General features: G+C 41.5%; 1 protein-coding gene across 8 annotated transcripts in view; it reads right to left on the bottom strand.

The window, feature by feature from the left end:
• The window catches only part of LCP1 (lymphocyte cytosolic protein 1), an 88,198-nt gene that overhangs the window by 53,308 nt on the left and 14,836 nt on the right, over positions 1-20,054 (bottom strand). For 5 of the 8 annotated variants that reach the window (XM_004475430.5, XM_004475429.4, XM_004475428.4 and 2 more), the window contains exons 2-3: positions 4,468-4,532; positions 2,801-2,907 (exon numbers count right to left, since the gene is read on the bottom strand). The exons of 1 other annotated variant lie outside the window; for it this stretch is intronic. The gene's annotated coding sequence lies outside the window, so the exon portion shown is untranslated. Of the gene's footprint in view, positions 1-2,800; positions 2,908-3,139; positions 3,288-4,467; positions 4,533-8,685; positions 8,911-20,054 lie in introns of those variants that run through there. 2 more of the 8 variants (XM_004475427.5, XM_023583773.3) reach the window with 2 other exon arrangements.

Here is a 20,054-nt window from a genome sequence, read left to right on the forward strand (position 1 = left end):
TTGGTTGTATTTTCCTTCATAGCAGCCACTATGGGAACTCAGTATGTATTAAATTATAAGTGAATTTTTTTTATTTTAATAAAAGGCAACCATTCCTATCTAAGGAACTGAGAAAAAAAACTTGTGACAAATTTTCAGTTCAGTAAATATCATTAGCAGCTACTATGTGTCAGGAGAGATGAAGAAGCAATTTAGTTCTGTCAGCAGCCAATTCTAAAACAATATGATTAATTCTGTATATAGTCTAAGATCAAAGTGTTAAGCAGACACACACACAGAATTAGCAGAGGCAGGAAACCTCAGAAAAAACCATGTTTCTTGAAGTGGACCATGAAAAATGACCAGAAATTTTTTAAAATTAAAAAAAAAGGAGGCAATCAGAGAAGCAGTTGTAGAGAAGCCCAAGGAATGAAACAGAATGAAACAGCACGGAACCTTCTGGTGGCTTGTGGTCTGGTGTGCAGAGAATGTGGGTAAGCGAGGCGGGTGAGATGACGGTGGAGGTGGAGCAGGAGGAAGTGACAGGAAATAAGGTTGAGGAAGTAGGTTGAAGTAAGTTTGTGAAGGCACAAACTTCTTTAGTAAATGTACGCATTGATTAAAAAAATTATTTCTTCCTTCTAGTAGTATATGAAAGCCGCAATAATGTGAGCTCTCACTTATAAAAATAAAAAACGCTCTGGATTTCTTGCAAATTTCTTTCCTCTCTCTCTTCCTCTGTCTCGTCTCTCTCTCTCTCCTGAAATTGGTACATGCCAAGATCTCTGTAGTCCGTTTCAGTGATAAAAGCTGGAAGTCATCTACGGCTGGAAAACTTTGCTGACGTGAAAGGGAGGACCTGGCAATAGACAGCTGCTTACAGATAGGCAGTGCAGACCCTGGGGTCCTGGCTACCTCGACCCACCCCTGAACTCCCCAGTGACTCCAGCCAATCCCTTCAAGGATCCCAGCCCACTCCTTATCCCCAAAGCTGGTTGAGAGGCTCTAATGAGATAATGCATGTAGAGTGCCTGCAAGAAGTGCGGATAAACCGCCAAGTATTATGACTCTTTCTGTCCTCTTTAGTTTAAAGACAGAACATTAGAGTGAGACTGGACTTATTCAAGTTGTTGGCCTTTCTTTTCCCCCAAGGCTCCAGAGGTAGAATAATAAATGAAGTAAAAATTGTTTCCCACATCACCCATTGCTTCAAGGTATAGTTTACAGAGGAGACAAAAATCTAAAACCCTACAGAGAAAAACATTGCTGGGAGTGCTGATGAAACGCAAACTCCACTCTACTTCCTCAGCAGAATTCAGTCCAAGTCCAAGATCCAGGAGACTATTCTCAGACTTCGCTATGCAGACTGTAGGGTAGGGGGTGGAATAAAGATGAAGGGTTTTTTTGTTTTGTTTTTTTAAAAAATAATATATCAGGTCGATCCTTTAAAAATCTAAACCTGATTTCAATTGAGATACTTTTTCCTTCTTTGATTAACTTCTTCACACTCCTTTTTATTCAGTTCCAATACACTGAAAATACCAGCATTCCTTTACATCCTAATCTATTTTACTCTCATTTCTATTTTTCCTACAAAATAAGGCAAAACATACTATTTGAACAGTGTGTTTTTTTAGGCATTCAATATCTCCTTCCCACATTTTTTCTAGTTTAAAAAAATACTTAGGTGAGATGTGCAAAATGATATTGATGGTCACATTTTGCAACTTTTAGAAATTTGCATTTGTAGGAAAACGGTTAATTTCATTCAAATTTGCCTGCATGGACATTCTTTTAAACAATTTCATTTAATAGAAACCAATTTTGATAAATCTTTGTAAATTTTAAATCCAGACTTGTATGGATAAGCCATTTTTATATGTTTAATAATAATTTTTAAAACATTGTGCTGAGGGAGTAATTTTAGAACAACTAAAGATTGTATTTAAAGAAACATTGGATTTTGATGTGTATGCTGATTCATGAATCTACTTCCAATCGTAACAACTTTTAGATTTATCATCTGCCAATGGTTCTTAATATTGCTTGATAATGATTGTTAAAAGCTGATACTACAAGATCCAAAGTTTCTAGCTTCATCAAGGTTCCTGGAAGAAACATCCCATACCTACTTCAAAAGAATTTCTATTGTAGACAGAAGTCTGACACCAGGATTTAACGGGGTATTCATTTCATGCCCATAAGCCTAACAAGAGTTCTGACAACTATACAAAAACAGACAATTAAGTGACACAAGTTGCTTTTACTTTCAAGGAATAAGTGGGGAAGAAGAGACCACTAATTTCATGTAGTTATAAAGCAAATCCATGAAAAACCCTTGGTGTCCAAATAACTCAAGTGACCAATATCCCACATAGATGTTAACATGGCCACAAAAGTACTATAAAGCAGTTTCTGAAAAATAAAACAAAACCAAAAAAAATGGAATCACAAGGGCTAAAATCTCCATTAGGCCAACCTAAATGATCAATATGCACTCTCCTGAGTCCACTTTTAAGTAGATGAAAATCACAGTCAATAGTTTCCCAGAAGCAAAGCAAGAGAAATAAATCTGGACACAGTTTGGTTTAAAAGGAACCAGAAAATCATAGCTTCTGTGGAGGACTTGAGAAGACCCCAACCCAGATGGCCACAGAAGGTGGCTCTGGGTCTCCTGGGCAGTTCAACGGCCGCAGGGTGCACAGGTCACAGGTGCTTTGCCCCAAAGACCAAGTCCTCAAGCCACAGACTCAGAGTCCCAAAACACACATCAGTATCACCCGCTCTTTAAAACAACAAAAAAGACGGAAAGAAAATTTACCTTGTAGAAAATTGGTACTCTGTTGTACTGGTGTGTGACCAGAAACCTCCTTCTTTCTGATCTGAACTTTGTCAAGCCCGGGTGTGTGGTCACAAGGCAGGAAGCAACTAGAATGACAAATCATCAGCCAGGAGAGAAATAGATTTTGTCTTTATAAGGACATTTTTCTTAACTTTTTTTTTTTCATGTCCCCTCCCCCCAAAAAGTCACCTGACAGAGCAGGTCACACTGAAATTCAGAAGCCTCTTACCACTTCCTCTTTAAAAGCATTTTTCTCTCTGCTTGCCTTTCTTTCTCCTCTAGCTTTCTCTTAGCCAGTACTAGACGACTTAAACCTACCTGATTTCAGATAGCAAGGCAAGCCCATTGGCCAGCGCAAAGGCCTGGCACCCACCTAGCGACCACAGAAGAAACTAAGTATTCATTTTTTGTGAAACAGCTCTGGAAAAAGGTGACCGTACACCTGAAACAAGCTAAAAGGGACTTTCTTGGGAAAGCCCCGCCCCAGCCCAAATGAAATCTCCCTTAAGAATCCTCTTAACAAGGATCCTATTGGTACAAACAAAACAAAACGAGGTCTTTAAGGAAGGGCACCAAAATGAAGGTCACTATATTATTTACTCATTCTTTTATTTATAGAACATCCGCGTGCTAAGGTTCGCTCTAACCCAATTAAAGATTTAAATTATTTAGAAGGTTCCTCTAAAAAGCACAGATCACACAGGCAGATGCTATAGTTAAATGGATAGCCAAGTTCCTTCAGACAGCCCGGCCATATTTTTGAATGCACATTTTATAGAATTATCAGTTATTAAAAAAAAAAAAAAGAGCTACGTCTGATGCCCAAGTCCCAGAGACTTGTCTTGAGGGCGATTTCCCATGTTCAAATATAACAGCCAAAGGTACACACAGCCTCAGCTGGGGTGGCATTCTCTTCCCTTACAGCGTCGCTCCCTGAGTAGGGTGACCAGGTATTAAGCACAGTCTACTCCTAGCCCTGATGCTGTAAATCTGCCTTAGAGGAATGGGAATGTGGGGTAGTGCTTCCAGTTCAGAGGGTTAGTTGAAGATGACAGACCCTTCCAGCTGCATTCACATTTGCTAGGGGCCAAGGACCCCACCTCCATGGGCACCAGCCTTCTAACGCGGCTGGAGAGGCTACCCTTATCCTACTTTGGCTTCTTCAATTTCCCTCTGGAAGTTTCTGTGCCTGACCTCCACTTTTAACCCAAACTGCCCTGCTTTACTTATTCCATCCACCAGCGGTCCTGCAACTTCCTGGTCAGATGCCACCAGGGGCCATCTTGGGGAGGAATGGGGGTATAGTGGAGAGGCAGTCCCTTCCAGAAGCATGTTCTGCGGTTCCCCAGAGAAGACGGAGGGGGTGAATCGCATCTGGTTTCTCCACTATTTACTCCCAAGTAATAAGTTATCTAAGGGGTTTCAAGAAGCACCTACAGTCGCATGTGGATCTCATGACAAAGCAGCCAAAGCCTCCCTGCTGGAGACGGTCACCATCTCGCACGACTACAGAATAAAGTCTTGATGGTCCTGAAGTTGATGACTGGATCTCCCCAGTCTGGTCCCACATCCCTGTGGTTTCAGAAGGGAATGAAAGCCCATGAATAACACTGCGTAAAGGGGAAGCAGTCGCCGATGGCATTTACCTGGGAGAGGGAAAGCAGCTGCATTCTGTATCTACAGGTACAGCGACATCTAAGTTCTGAGGAATCTAGAAAGAAAAACAAAACATACTCGTGACAGATGTTAGAGGCACTGGACAGGACAAGCTGCTCTCAAGGAGTATGAAGTCCAGTAGAGAGAAAAACAGTAATTAAATACATGCCATGTATTATGAAAGAGGTTTTAAAAAAAAAAAAAGGCAGAGAGGAATGGATGCAGATGCAGATTAGAGCAGACCTGACATTTAAAGATGGTGAGGCATGCATAATTTTACCTAGTAGCTGGCTCAAGTTGAAAAAAAACAAACAGAAGAGTTCAAGATTCCAGGCAAGGTTTGGATTTCAGCAGATGAAGGTAACAGATGAAAACAACTGACATGGTGCTACTTCTCCTCCCCCTGCACCTCCTCAGCTTGGCTCTCCGCGTCGGCCATCCACCAACCCCTTGTCCACAGCTCACCATTTCAAGCACCAGTCCATGATCAATCCCTCTTACATCTTAAACTCTGTATCTGCAATCTTAATCTCTCTATCTGCCTCCCAGCGGAGCAGGTCTACTCAGGTGCAGGCAATTGTTTAGGTCTGCCACCAACAATTCTTTCTCAGGGAGAAGTATTTTATCGCTGACAGAGTTTAGAATTGCTTTGGCATTGGGATCATAAAAGGAAGACCAACTTCTGGCTTTGTTATTATTTTTAAATCCTTTATGGACAACACACCCCCTGACAGTCTTCACTGAGTGACCTCTCCAACCGCCCACTCCAGGTCTGTGCTTTGCCTTTCTTTCTTTTTCCTGTCCTCCCCTATTTCCTCCCTGCCATCTCCCCACGCGCTCTGAGGCCCACATTCTCCATTGTCAATACCAGATCAGCTTCAGGGTCATGTGCTACTCAGTGTTGCTGAAGAGTCACTGAGGCATAGGCGTCTAATGCTACAAACTCAAGTCGTCTTCAAATTACTTCTCAGCAATATTTTTTTATTCAATTTTATTAATTCCTGAGAGCTGGCAATCTTAACCTGAGAACTCCAAATGCCTAATGACATGCATAATTTTGTGTATTTTCTGGGAAAATGGTTCATCATATTATTAAAGGGGTTACAGACCCGAAAAAGGTTGGGCATCTATCTAAATTCTCTCCTCTTGCCTTAGCCACATATTCCACTCATTCCTGGCCCAAGATTCTCACACCGTTTTTATTGAAATGATCCATGTCATCTAGTATGAGCTTCCTTAACCCCCTCCCCCTATCCCTGCCCCCAAGACCCATCTTCTCCTCTTTTTCCATCCTAAAAGAGAAGGTGTTCTTTCTTCTTCTGGAGAGGAAGAGTTCCCCATTATAATCTTCATCTTATCTCCCCCTACTGCTTTGATCCATCAAAGATCTCATCCTTCTCTAGAACATTTACTCTCTTGTACTTCTCCTACTTCCCCTTCATGGACTTAAGAATTTATACAGAGAGAAAAACACCTTTGCTTCACTCTATCCCTGCAATACCCCCAACACATACACACAAGTATTTGGTGGGTGAAGGATGAAGATGCAATGGAGATAGGCAGTCCCTGCTGTTGTAGAATGTCCACAATAGTTTGAGGACACAGATGAGCAAAAAGGCAATAAACAGTATTCCGCTCACAACAAGTTGAGAGGCAGATGAATGTAGAATACCTTGAGAGCACACACACTAACCCAGGCTCAAGAGTCAGGCAGGGGTGCAGAGGGAGCACAGTGGAGAGACTGAGAGGGAAGGTGATGGGCCAATTGCCTAGGTTCCAACCCCAGCTCAACCATGTCCTAGCGGAATGACCTTGGGCAAACTACTTAATTCTGCTGGTCTCAGTTTCTTCATCTAGAAAATGGGGATAGTTACAGTGTCTATTTTGTAAAAGTCAAATGAGGCAATATATGTAAATAATTTAAAAGACTGCACACTACATCAGTGTTAAATGTTGTTTAAATATTTAATATTTTAAATATTATTTTAATAGCATGTCTTGTCTAGGTCCTTCAGATACATTATTCCATTTATTCCTCACAACCCAAGGAATGAGGAATTGTTATTTTTTGAGGAGTTTCCTCTCAATTTTTATAACAGCTTTATTGAGTTTTAATTCAAAGGCCATAAGATTCCCACCCCCCAAAAAAAGTGTACGTTTCAGTGGTTTCTAGAATATTCACAGAGTTATGCGACTATCACTACTTTCTAATGCCAGGGCATTTAAATCACCCCCAAAAGAAACCCCACCCCCATTCGGAGTCAGTCCCTATTTAACCCCAACCTCCCCAGCCTGAGGCAACCACTAGTCTAGTTTCTGTCTCCATGGATGTGCCTGTTCCGGATATTTCATGGAAATGGAACCATACAACATGTGGACTTTTGTGACTGCTTCTTTCACCAGCATGATGTTTTCAAAGTTCCTCCATGTTGTAGCATGTATCAGTGCTTCATTCCTTTTCATAGCAGAATAATATTCCATTGCGTGGATTCACCACATGGTAGTTATCCATTCATCGGTTGATGCACGCTTGGGTTGTTTCCAGTTTGGCCATTAGGAATAATGCTGCTATGAACAGCTGTGTACATTTTTGTACATGGACATGTTTGCTTTAATTTTAATCAAAGTATATAGCTTTAAGTCAAGTATTACCTCAAGGCTTACAATCAAACACCCATTCCTTCTCTACTTCTGATTCCCATTCCCCAGAAACAATACTTTTCAACAGTATTAATATTTCTTCTGCTATTTAGTTCTATAAATCTGCATACTATGCTCATACTGTACCTTGACTGCTCAGGTTTAGATAGTGTTTTTTTTACTTCCACCTCTAAGATATGAAAATTTAGCCCTCTCATTCCCCAACCTAGTCACACTAACTCTCCCCCATGCTCTTAAACAAGTTTTAACATCTTTTTGTTGAATCAATATTTGGTGTTTACAAGTATGTAAATATCACTTAGCTGAATTATGTCATGTACTGTGATTATAGTTCCTCTTTGTACCTTTTTGTACCTATTTTACTAATTCTGTACCAAAGTCTCCAACTAAGTTAAAACACAATTTTTAAGAAACCATTGGGAAATGAATCCATTCCTTATGATCCCCCTTGGAGATGCCTCTCCTGGAGGCCTTGTCCTCCAGTCGCCATCTGGTTCTGTTGTCATGCACACGCTTCCCTTCACCATCAGCCTGGGAATCCCCTTCTCCCTCTGGGTTTACTTCCTTGTTTTAACAGAGCATCCCCTCTAGTAGATTTCTCAGACTCTATGGAACTTCAAACTTCTTGAGAAGTTTCATAGCTGAAGACAACTCAATGGGTTATCCTCATTCCTGCATATCCACACTGGGAATCATTTTCTCTCAGAATTTTGAAAGAACTGTTGCAATGTGTTTTAGGATCCAGTGCTGCGATCAAGAGGTCTGATAGCCTTCTGACCGATGGCCCTGCTGCAGTTCAATTTTGCTTTCTGCCTGGAAATTTTTAGGATTTTCTTTTCATACTTGGTCTTCTGAAATTTTATGATGATTGTCTTAGTTTGGGTCTGTTTTTTATCTACTGCGCTAGTCACCCGGTCGTCTCTTGTAAAATGGAAATTCAAGTATTCAGTTCTGGAAAGTTCTCCCTCTCTCTTTTATTTCCTTCCTCCGTTATGCATGTTCTCTGTCCCAAGGATTACATTTATTTGGATGTTGGGCCTCTTGGATTGATCCTCTAATTTTCTTACCTTTTTTTTTTTCCTTCTACTTTCTACCACGTGGCCTTCAAATTCTACTGTCAGGGGGAGGTTTTCAAAACTTTTTCTTCGAAATTCCTGTTGAATAATCTATTTCTGCTATCTTTTTTATCTTTAGGCCGTACTGGGGATTGAACCTGGGACCTCATACATGGGAAGCAGGAGATCAATCACTGAGCTACACCTGCTCCCTATCATTTTATAATACTCAAAAACTCTTTCTTGTTCCTGTATATTCCCTTTTTTAAAAATAGTGAAGTGGGGTTCAGAGTGGGTTGGGAGGAGAAAGCAGGTGTAGCTCAGTGGCTGAGTGCCTGCTTCCCATATACAAGGTCCCAGGTTAAATCGCATGAACTTCCTAAAATTAAAAAAAAAAGTGGAGTGGGAAAGGCTTTCCTGCTCCTTCATATGAACTTTCTACTTAGGCTCCTGTTTTTCAGTTCTACCTGGTGCCCCTGCCTTCAAAGTTACCTGGTGCCTCCAAGTGCTGGAGTTCAGGGGTGTGATTTGAATTGCTTCTTGTTGGCTTCTTGTAGGTGTCTCTTATTGCAGCCGTGAGGCTCTGCTTTGTCTTCTTTGCTCAGGCACTTTCCAAAAGTCCATCTATTTATGATTTCTAGCATTTTGCTGACATCTCCTGTCCACTACCATCTTATTTTATATTGGTGTCTCTTACTAGACTGTGAATTCCACGGGGCCGGGGGTGGTTTTGTTTTGCTAGCTTCTGAACCTGATGACAGACATTTCAGAAATATGTGTTGAATAAATCAATGAAAAGGACTAAGCAGAGACTAGAAGGATGAGAAGAAAAAAGGAAAGGAGTGAACATAGGGTGGGGGGTGGGCAGGAAGAGAGCAAAGATTGGAGAATTTAGCAGACTAGGTCACAAAGGGTATTTTCAGCTGTGTTAAGACTTTTGTGCTTTACCCTGCAAGTAATGGGGAGCTAATTTAGGGCCTTAAAAGGAAAGGGACTCAATCAGACCTGTGTTTTAGAAAAATTCGCCTAGCTCCAATGGAAAGAATGAGATGATAAGGGCTGGAGTGGGGGTAGAGAGTATAAAATGGGTGTAAGGAGGTGATAGTGGTAGTGGGGCAAAGAGAGATGGGTGGATTCAGAAAACACTCAGTAGGCAGAAAGGACAATAAAGGATTGATTGTCCAGGGAGAAAGAGATTTAAATAAAGTATAAGAGGGACGCGGACTTGGCCCAGTGGTTAGGGCGTCTGTCTACCACATGGGAGGTCCGCGGTTCAAACCCCGGGCCTCCTTGACCTGTGTGCAGCTGGCCCATGCACAGTGCTGATGTGCGCAAGGAGTGCCGTGCCACGCAGGTGTGTACCCCGCATAGGGGAGCCCCACGGGCAAGGAGTGTGCCCTGTAAGGAGAGCCGCCCAGCGCGAAAGAAAGTGCAGCCTGCCAGGAATGGCACCGGCACCGCACACACGGAGAGCTGATGCAGCAAGATGACGTAACCAAAAGAAACACAGATTCCTGTGCCGCTGACAACAACAGAAGCGGTCAAAGAAAAACACGCAGCAAAATAGACACAGAGAAAAGACAACTGGGGTGGGGGGGGGGGTGGGGGGGAAGGGGAGAGAAATAAATAAATAAATCTTAAAGGAAAAAAAAGGAAAAAAAATAAAGTATAAGAAAGTACCAAGGGTGACCCATATTTCTGGATGGGAACCTGGATGGTGGAAAGTGGTACCTTTCAAGAAGACAGGGAATTCAGGAGTGGCTTTGGAGAAGAAGAATATGAATTCAGAGAATGCTCCCTCATTTCCCACATAATTTTTACGGGGACCCACTTCTTGTCTGTCTTCTGAAACTGCTCTAATGAGCATTTCATGTTTTCACTGTCGGTGGCCTTTATGCCTCATTTGAAACTGTTAACCATCCTTCCCTTTTTCAAACTTTCTTCTCCATGAAAAATTATTTATATTGACGTGCAAAGGAACCATTCTATTTTGAAATCCTGCTCTTGTCGCAAATGACCAAAAACAAACTCATTACCTCCTCTAACAAATAAGCTGCTCCCTACTGCATCCCTGACTTCCTTAGTTCGGCCAAGAGCACATCATTGTTACAATATAGTCCAGGGTATTCCCTGACTTGTACTTTTTTCTCAATATCTGCATATGGCCAAAGTTGCGTCTATTCTCCCCCTCGTCATGTTTCCCAATTTTGTACTGTCTTTGCCTCTTCTTCCTAGTTTAAGGCCTCGCCACCACACCCCTGGGCTTTGGATGAGCCTCCTGAGCTCCCTATTCCCTGCCTTCTGCCTCCTCAGTCCATGCTGCCTAGCACCTCCATATGTGTCTCCATAAAGCTACACCTACACCCATCACTGTCCTGCTCAACAATCATGCGTGATTACTCAGGGCTTTCAGGTTGTTGTCCAAACTCTCCCTCGATCCCTCTTTCAAGCTTCATACTAAACCCATAAGTCCTCTGTGCCCTCCCACTGGCCTGGCTGCTAAGCCCCCCACATGCCTCATTCTGCACTAATAGCTTCTTGCACTCTTGCCCGGCTTGTTCTCCCCACTCTCCATTTCTAGCAATCTGAATCATTTCTCCTAGAACCAAGTTCAGGACTAACTACATAATCTACAGGTCCCAGTGCAAAATGAAAAATGTGGAGCCCTTGGTTCAAAAATTATTATGAATTTCAAGATGGCAGCCGGTGAGCATTATACCAAATATGAGATCTTCTGCAACAGCATGGGCCAGACACTATGAAGCTGGCTCTGACCCAGAATTCTCCTCTGACTACAGCAAGCTATTCTTCCTTCTGTAGGACATGTGTGAAAGCCATCCTTAACATTTACAGCATGCTACCTTTCTTTCTTTCTCTTTATTTTTTTTATTTTATTTTTTAGGAGGTACTGGGGATTGAACCAGGGACCTTGTACATGCAAAGCATATACTCAGCCACTGAGCTACACCTGCTCTGCACTGCTTTTCTTTTCCATTAATCTTTATGGCTATATATCTGGATGTGTTTGTAGCATCTTCATTTACTCATCAAGCCCTTATTAGGAACATATTCTGTGCCAGGGCCCCAGAAAACAAAGCTAAAAGATTGCATTGGGAGGCGGACTTGGCCCAGCGGTCAGGGCATCCGCCTACCACACGGGAGGTCCACGGTTCAAACCCCGGACCTCCTTGACCCATGTGGAGTTGGCCCATGTGCAGTGCTGATGTGCGCAAGGAGTGCCCTGCCATGCAGGGGTGTCCCCTGCGTAGGGGAGCCCCACACGTACGGAGTGAACCCCTGTAAGGAGAGCCGCCCAGTGCGAAAGAAAGTGCAGCCTGCCCAGGAATGCTGCACACATGGAGAGCTGACACAACAAGATGACGCAACAAAAAGAAACACAGGTTCCCGTGCTGCTGACAACAACAGAAGCGGACAAAGAAGAAGATGCAGCAAATAGACACAGAGAACAGACAACTGGGGTGGGGGGAGAAGGGGAGAGAAATAAATAAATAAATCTTAAAAAAAAAAAAAGACTGCATTTTCCACCTTCAAGGAGACCGTTCTCTGGAAGGTTACCAAACATCCCAACCATTATAATAACCTTAGATAAGCTCTGTGACAGAGAGATGCACAGGTTACCCAAAAGACCTGGCGGGTTGGGCAGCAGTCAGAAGAGGAATAGCTGAGCCTTGCAAAATGTGGAGAAGCTGGCCAGGCAAAGGAGGGGAAAGAAAGTGATGAAGGGTATTTCAGAGAGAGGAACGAGCACACATAGGGTCATGGGCTAATCGAAATGTTCAAGTCCTGACCTCCAGGACCTCAGAAGGTGACCTTATTTGGAAATAGGGCCATCGCAGGTGGACTCAGTTAAGATGAGGTCATACTGGAGTAGGAAGGCCCCTAATCAATACGCCTGGAGGCTTCATTAGCAAGGGGAGGAGAAAGACAAGACGCCCACAGAAGATGTAGGCAGAGACTGGGAGTGATGCCGCTGCCAGCCAAGGACCGCCAAGGACTGCCCATAAACGCCCTCAGCTAGAAGAAGCAAAGGAAGATTTTCCCCTACCGGTTTCTGAGGGAGCATGGCCCTGTCGATTCCTCGATCTTACTTGCCTCCAGAACTGAGAGGCAATACATTTCTGTTGTTTTAAGCTACCTAGACCATGATCATTTGCTATAGCAACCCTAGGAAACTACTATAAATAGTGTGGGGATGTTAAGTCTCTCTCCCAACTGGAACATCAGCTTCTGGAGCGCAGGAATTGTACCCTTCCACGGCACCTAACGCAGCGCATTGCACAGAGCACAAGAAGGAGTTGATTAGTGAGAAGGCAGATTGTTTCTATAAACAATATGGCATTGAAAATTAAATCAAAGGGCAAGAGTAATTAGCTATCAAACACACACCTAAAATTCACTCTCTTAAGCAGGATAGGTGTTCTATACAGCTGCCAGGTAAGACTCACGGCATTAAGGCTGACTTTACACATCTGTTTAATGCTAATTTTACTGTTTCTTTCTGATAGCAGCACAGTGAAAGCTAATTATAGCAATTACAATCAGATCATAAAAGAAAGGAAAGGCTGTTCATATCTGTAAACTTTATTTCCATAAAATGTCAAGTACATAAAAATGTTATCCCTGCAATATTTCGAAGTATTAAAAACTGGAATTAGCAAACTACGCAGGCTGTGGCCATCTCAAAAGTAGAGAATTTGCATTGCTTTAGCTTATAACAACTCCTTGGATATTCACTGACATTTTATAATCCATTTGCACTAACATAGGCATTAAAAGAGACACAGAATATATGCCACTTGTCTTCAACTTCCCATGCTAGAAACACATTATTTCCACAACTTTTGTAAACAGACAAGTTGCTGCTGAGACGATGTCTGAGATGACCCACCCGCCAAGAATACAAAGACAGGGACAATGATTTTGAAATCAGCATTCAGAAAATAATAAAAGAAAAAGACTGTAAGTTCCAGTATTTCAATGGAATAGTAAAATTATAAAGTTAACAGTCAAACCTAAAAAAATTGAAAATAAAAAAATTGATAAAAAATTTTTTTTTTAAACACAAACATTTGAGAAGCCAGGTACATAGGAAAAGCAAAAGACCTGAAATCAGAACTCTTAGAGGGAAGCAGTACTTGGCCCAGTGGTTAGGGCGTCTGCCTACCACATGGGAGGTCTGCAGTTCAAACCCCGGGCCTCCTTGACCCGTGTGGAGCTGGCCCATGCGCAGTGCCGATGCGTGCAAAGAGTACCCTGCCACGCAGGGGTGTCCCCCGCGTACGGGAGCCCCACGCGCAAGGAGTGCGCCCTGTAAGGAGAGCCGCCCAGCACGAAAGGAAGTGCAGCCTGCCCAGGAATGGCGCCGCACACACGGAGAGCTGACACAACAAGATGGCGCAACAAAAAGAAATACAGATTCCCATGCTGCTGACAATAACAGACGTGGACAAAGAAAAGACACGCAGCAAATAGACACAGAGAACAGACAACTGGGGCGGGGCGGGGCGGTAGGAGGGAAGAGAAATAAATAAATAAATCTTAAAAAAAAATTAAAGAACTCTTAAGAGACAAATCCTGATTCTACTGCATACTAACGGATCTTGGATAAGGCATTTTCCCCTTTCCTTGGCTGAATTTATATATAAATGGGAGAAATACCACCTGAATCACAGGGTACTTTGAAGAATAATTGAGATAATATGTGTTAACATACCTAACACAGGGGTCCCAGTTTGTGCCAAATTTCAGTTTAGTCTGAATGTCTAAGTTGTAATTTATATAAAGTATTTAAATATTTAATTATCAACTCAAATTCATTCATTCAATCAATCTTTTTAAATTCACATTCAACAAACATGTATTTTGTGTCTACATGCCCTGTGCTTGGTGCCTTAACACATCACACTGAAGACATGTAGCAAACTTCTTGGCATTTCCCCTATTTGAAGGCAAGGAAACCGAGGCCCAGAAGAAAAGTTTTTGTCTTTCTGTTTATCTGCAGCTGCAATATGAAGATATTTCTCTTCAAGTTCTCCATTTCTCTAAATAGAGACATGAATCAGCTGTTAATTTTCTACATATTGGGCCAAAGGATACTCATCGTAGCTTCAGTGAATTCATATGATACAACTTCCTTATTTCGATCACTCATCTAAGCAAGTATTTACTGTGTATAATATGCATTAGAGAGTGAAACAATGAAATCAATGATTTTAGAAGTTTCGTCTGGTAGCAGAGAAATGGAATAGAGTAGGAAGAAAGTGGAAATCAGGACAGAGATTAGAAAAAAAGTGGCTACGGACAAGATTTGAGGAGATAACTGCAAGGCCTGCGGTGGTGGTGATGAGTACTGGAAAGCAAGAGATAAATATAAGAGATAGTTCAGAGGCTGACTGTCTGTTGGGGATTGAATCATGTCTCCCACAAAAGATATGTTCAAGGGGAGTGGAGGTAACTCAAGTGGTCGAATGCCTGCTTCCCATGTACGAGGCCCTGGGTTTGATCCCCAGTACCTCCTAAAAAACAAACAACCAGCTCTCACTGGGGAGCAGATGTGGCTCGGTGCCTGCTTCCCATGTATGAGGTCCTGGGTTCAATTTCAGGGCCCCTCCTGAAAAAATTAAAAAAAGGATATGTTCAAGTCTTAATCCACTTTCCTGTGAGCATGAACCCTTGTGTAAATCAGACCTTTTGAACCTTTGAAGACGCTATTTTCAGTTAAAATGTAGACTCATTTGTGTTTAGAATCTTCTAAGATGCTATTTAGATGGGGCGAAAGTGAATCCAGGTGGGCCTCACTCCACAAGATGTCAGCCAGAAGTCAGTGAAAGTCACAGAAGGAGACCAAGGAGGCAGATTGCCATGTGATGGAAGCAGAGATGCAAGTCAAGGAAAGCCAAGGATTTCAGCCAGGCAACACAAGAATGCTACAGTTCCGGGGGATGGCATGGCCTGCCAACATGTTGATTTTGGGCTTGTAGCCTCCAAAGCCATGAGAAAATAAGTTCAGATTGTGTGGTATTTGTCACAGCAGCCCTGGCAAACCAAGATACTTTCTATAGACGATCAATGAGAAGTATGAGTCAAAGTTGCCTTTGAGGTTATCACCTAAGGAATGCTGGGGCTAATGAAGTCATTGACAGATATGTGGCATTTAGGAGGGGCAATGATGAAATCCATTTGGACCACAAAGAAGTTGCGGCAATACTAAAAATAGCTTAAGAGAGCTGGCCTGTGAACAATGAAAGCTATGGACCCAGCTTGCTGGGGCTAGGTTAAGGCAGTGAATAGAGATTTGAGCCTCATCAGCATGGAGATGATAAATAAAACTATGGGACAGAGTTAACTCAGTAAGAAGAAGCACTTGGAAGCAAATGAGCAGAAGTTCAAGGATTGACATCTAAAATCAAAAGGGAGAGAAAGATGAAAGGTCAATTTGATCAACTCCTTGGCCTACATTGAAATGAAATGTATTAAATAATAAAGGACTATTATTTTACACCTGATTTTCTGTGCCCAAGAAAGGCTAAGGATCAACAAAGAAAAGGCAGAGCAACTTTAGACTGTTCATTTTGAGAAGAATCATATTCGGGGGAGGGAAACCCTGACTCTTGCGGGTTCATAGTCCATGACAATTTGCATCGTACCTCTTTATTCCCAAACCAAAGTAACCAGGATTGAACTTCGGTGACATTTCATTACCTCTATGTCTCTTTCCCATTGTCCTTTGGCTACATGCTTTTTATAAATGAAGGCTGAGTACCTGTTAGCCAGAAAATACAATAAATACATGCCCAAGTGGTCACACATTTTAACCCGCGTGGTTGAGTGATTCCTGGGACCACTCCAGAGTGGTTCACCCTGTCGTTCACCCACAGTGGAAGGGTTCAGCCTCATGAACTCCACTCCAAAGGAGAGCAAGGAAAGGAGAAGGATCCTATTTCACCTCATTTCCCTTCTCATCGTTCTTCCTGTCTAAATCAAGAGAAATGAAGGGCTCATGAAAGATAAACAAAAAATATTTTTTAATTAAAAAAAAATAAAAGAAACAAGCTCACAATGAAGACTCTCCACAACTGCATTTGGTTTACCGAAGCTACTACACTTACAAACTTTCTTTTTTTATATAAATATTCAGAAATAGAAAACAAAGCTTCAGTGTAAGGATGCCAACTCTGCCCACACCAATAGGTGGCAACAGTGGGCACACTGAGATGTTTTACTCTCTAAGCCATTTCCCTGTCCATGATTTGAGTCAAGCTCAAATGCCTCCAGGGGCTGGGCAGGTCACTAAATTGAGTGAAATGGCCCACATACAAGTATCAGGGACTGACATACACTGCAAAACATGTTCATTGTCTAAAAGTAGTTGCAGAAGGAACGCAGGTGTGATTGTTCCAGAGAAACCAGAAATCTGGATTTTTATGTGAAATCATCTGATTCTTAAAATATTGGCAATGGATATTTTTTAAACCTAAATGTCATCTCAGTCATCTATGAACTGGATTCATCTGGAGGTCACTAATTTGCAACCTCTCATCAATGGCAAGTTTTCTGGGTTTGTACAGAGACACGGAAGCCATGGCAGGCTTACATCACCATAGTACAACTGTCAAAACCAAGAAATTATCTTTGACCCGTCACCACCAATCAATAAACCTTACTCAAATTTAGCAAATTGCTCACTTAATGTCCTTTTTTTCTGGATCAGGATCCAATCCATGATCCCACAGTCCATGGAATTGTCCTGTCTCCTTAGCCTCTTGTAATCTGGGACAGTTCTTCAGTCTGTCTGCCTTTCATCACTACAACACTTTTGAGAAAGCAATGACCAGTTATAGACTACCCTTCAACGTGGGCTTGTTTGTTTCTTCCCAGTTGTTTAATTCAGGTATGCACTTTTGGCAGGGATACCACAGAAGTGATGTGGTTTCCTTCTCCATGCATCATATCAAGAAGCACTTGCTGCTGTCTGCCAGGATTCTCCACTGTCAGGTCCCTATTTCCCATATGCAATTAATAACTAGTTGGTCATGGATTTAAAATAAGAGCATTCTTCGTGGTTTTACTCCTTCACTGTTTGGCTCCACTGGTACAGGTATTGAATAGATGGAAAGTTGTATTTAATTCAAGTAATGACTTGTAAGTACCTTAGCTAAGGTGTAACCTAAAATAGTTGCAGATATCATCAGAGGAGGTCTAACAGCCTTAACAGATTTTCAATGTGGAGAAAAACAATCAATTATGGGAAAGGAAGTCTGATATCATATATCTTAAAGGAGAAAAATTAAACCTGATTTTAAAGTTTTGCAATACTGATTTATATCCATTTTTAGTGGAAATGCTTCTGGGGACTTCTGGGAAATACTTCTTAAATCCATTTTAGTCACTCTGGACTTAGATGCAAATGTAAATTGAAAATGGCTTTCTGAGAGCTAACCTGTTCCTAAGTAGAAAGGAGGTTCTAGATTTTCATTCATCCATCCAACAAATACTTATTGGAATATCTGGCCCAGTATCTAAATACCTGGTGTGTGCTATAATTGACACGGAGAGAAAAGAAAAGATGTGTTAAATATCTAATCGAAATGTCCTAGGGATTCCATGAAAAGCCAGATTTTCTCAGATGAAGCTGGAAAATGAAGCAATATTCAGAACTTCTGGGCAGATCCACCTAATTAACACTTTTCTTACAACTCTGTCCCGAATTCCTCCAGGGCTTCAGTGATCTACTTTCAAAGAAATGCAAAAAATGGAGGGGTGAGGTGAGGTGGAAAATGCACTAGACCAGGAGTCAAGAGACCCTGGATCTAAATTTGGCTCGGTTACCATTTGTGTGACTGATCCAACGAGTACAGCAAAAGTGGTTAAGAGCACACACTCTGGACTTTAAAAGTCTGGGTTCCGAGCCTGGTTCCTGGGTTTTGGTCTTTGTGATTTGGGCATGTTTCTTAAGCCTGCTAAGCCTCAGTTTCTTAACAAGCAAAAGAGAAAAAGCATATAGCACTCACAGCACAGTTACAAGTCCAAAGGAGCAAACATATGGAGCATGTTTAGTAAAATGACTCATAGTATAATTATCACGCAAAAGTGCTAGTATTAGTAGTGGACCGTTTTAGAGTAATTCATAATATTCACTTTTCTGTGCTACATTTACCATAACCACCACGTGAGGGGAATGAACTAGACCAGAATTCCTCCAACATGAATGAAATAATGGAAAAATATATACCAGATTTCTAGAGTTGTTTTGAATTATTTCTATTACATACGCAAACATAAAACTTCGTATAAATTGCCAGTGAAGTTAGGTCCTGACTATAAATAAAAAATAAGCTTTAAAATTAAATTGAAAAGAGAAACAAAAAAAGCAAGTCCTTTAGTGAGGACAGTAGTGATTTTCTGAAATGACACCGTCCTTTGCCCTGAGTGTGGTGCTGACCCTACAGCCCAGCTCTCCTCTGCGTTCACCCTGCCCTCGCCATCCTGTGTCTGCAGTAGCTCAGTTCTCCCACTTTGCTTCTGGAACTACTTCAGCCTTCAATGACATCATTTGGCCTTTGCTTTGCACAAACTCATGATTTAGCCAGAGTTGGTTCTTTCCTCATTAGCCCTTTAAAATTAAAGTAGTAACTTGGCCTTAATCCCAGATTTACCTCTTAATGTGTATCAGTCTATTCCCTGCTCCAAACCTTTCGGTGGCTCCCTACTGCCCATCCAAATCATGACATTTAAGTTCCTCCCAGACTAGCCATTTCTAGACTTACTTTACCCAATTTCTAGTCCAACTGGGATACCTGCTAAACATCCCTTTGGAATTTGTTGAGATTTCCTTTGTGGCCAAGTAACATATTAATCTTGGTAAATATTTTACATGTCAAAAGAGAATGTATATTTCCGTTTATTGGATGTAGGTATCTATAGATGTCTATCATATCAAGGAAATTAATTGGGTTGTTCAAATGGTTCTTATCATCAGTAATCTTTTTGTTTTGGTCAATCACTTAGTTTCTGAGAGAGATGTGTTTTAAAAAGCCATTTTAGAGATGCATCTATCAATCTTGTCAATTTTGGCATCCTGTATTTAGAAGTTATAGTTGGTATATCATCCTGATTAATCATGTCTTTGTATCTTTAAAAAATGCATTGTCATATTTTTTAAAGGAAAAATGAGGTTATAAAATAGCATGTACCACAGAATAATATTTTTAATTAAAAATGCAGAAATAAGAGCTTAGAAGTTGTCATTCCTGTCCTCATAATCACAAAAAAGCTGAACAACCTGATAATCAACAACTTTTCTTAGAAGCAGCAGAGCATTGTGGTCTTAGAGCAAACTGCCTCCCTAAAAACTAGAGAGATAGGTGAACACAGAGAAACATAACTTATCAGGAGCCGAAACTGCCACTGGAGCCAGCAACTGGTAGGGATACTTAAAGGGTAATTAATTAATTAAAGGAGCCTGAGTGCGGACTATATTGAGAGAGAACTCCTGATGACCCAACCTTAGGGAACCTCACATTTTTGTGAATTTTTCCTTCAGGAAAATTTTTTTGAAAATTTTTTATGTTTTTATAAATCTTTCCTTTAGCTCCACCAAGTCCTTAGGGCAAAGATTGGGAAAAATCCCCCTCATCCTTTTGGGAAGAGGGAAATATAACAATTTTGAAATATGCTCAAAGGGTTCTGTTCTCCTTAACCTGCCCTCAAGGAAAAATATTTCACCAAAGCCTTATCAGGTAGGGTTTTACTAGAGCCAAACCAACATGAGGGAAGGAAAATGCCCAACTCTAGCCTTCTTTTCTCATCTAAGGGGGAACAAAGCTGCGGCATACTTTTGA

Source organism: Dasypus novemcinctus, chromosome 15 (genome assembly GCF_030445035.2).
Source record: "Dasypus novemcinctus isolate mDasNov1 chromosome 15, mDasNov1.1.hap2, whole genome shotgun sequence".
Classification (NCBI taxonomy): Eukaryota; Metazoa; Chordata; class Mammalia; order Cingulata; family Dasypodidae; genus Dasypus; species Dasypus novemcinctus.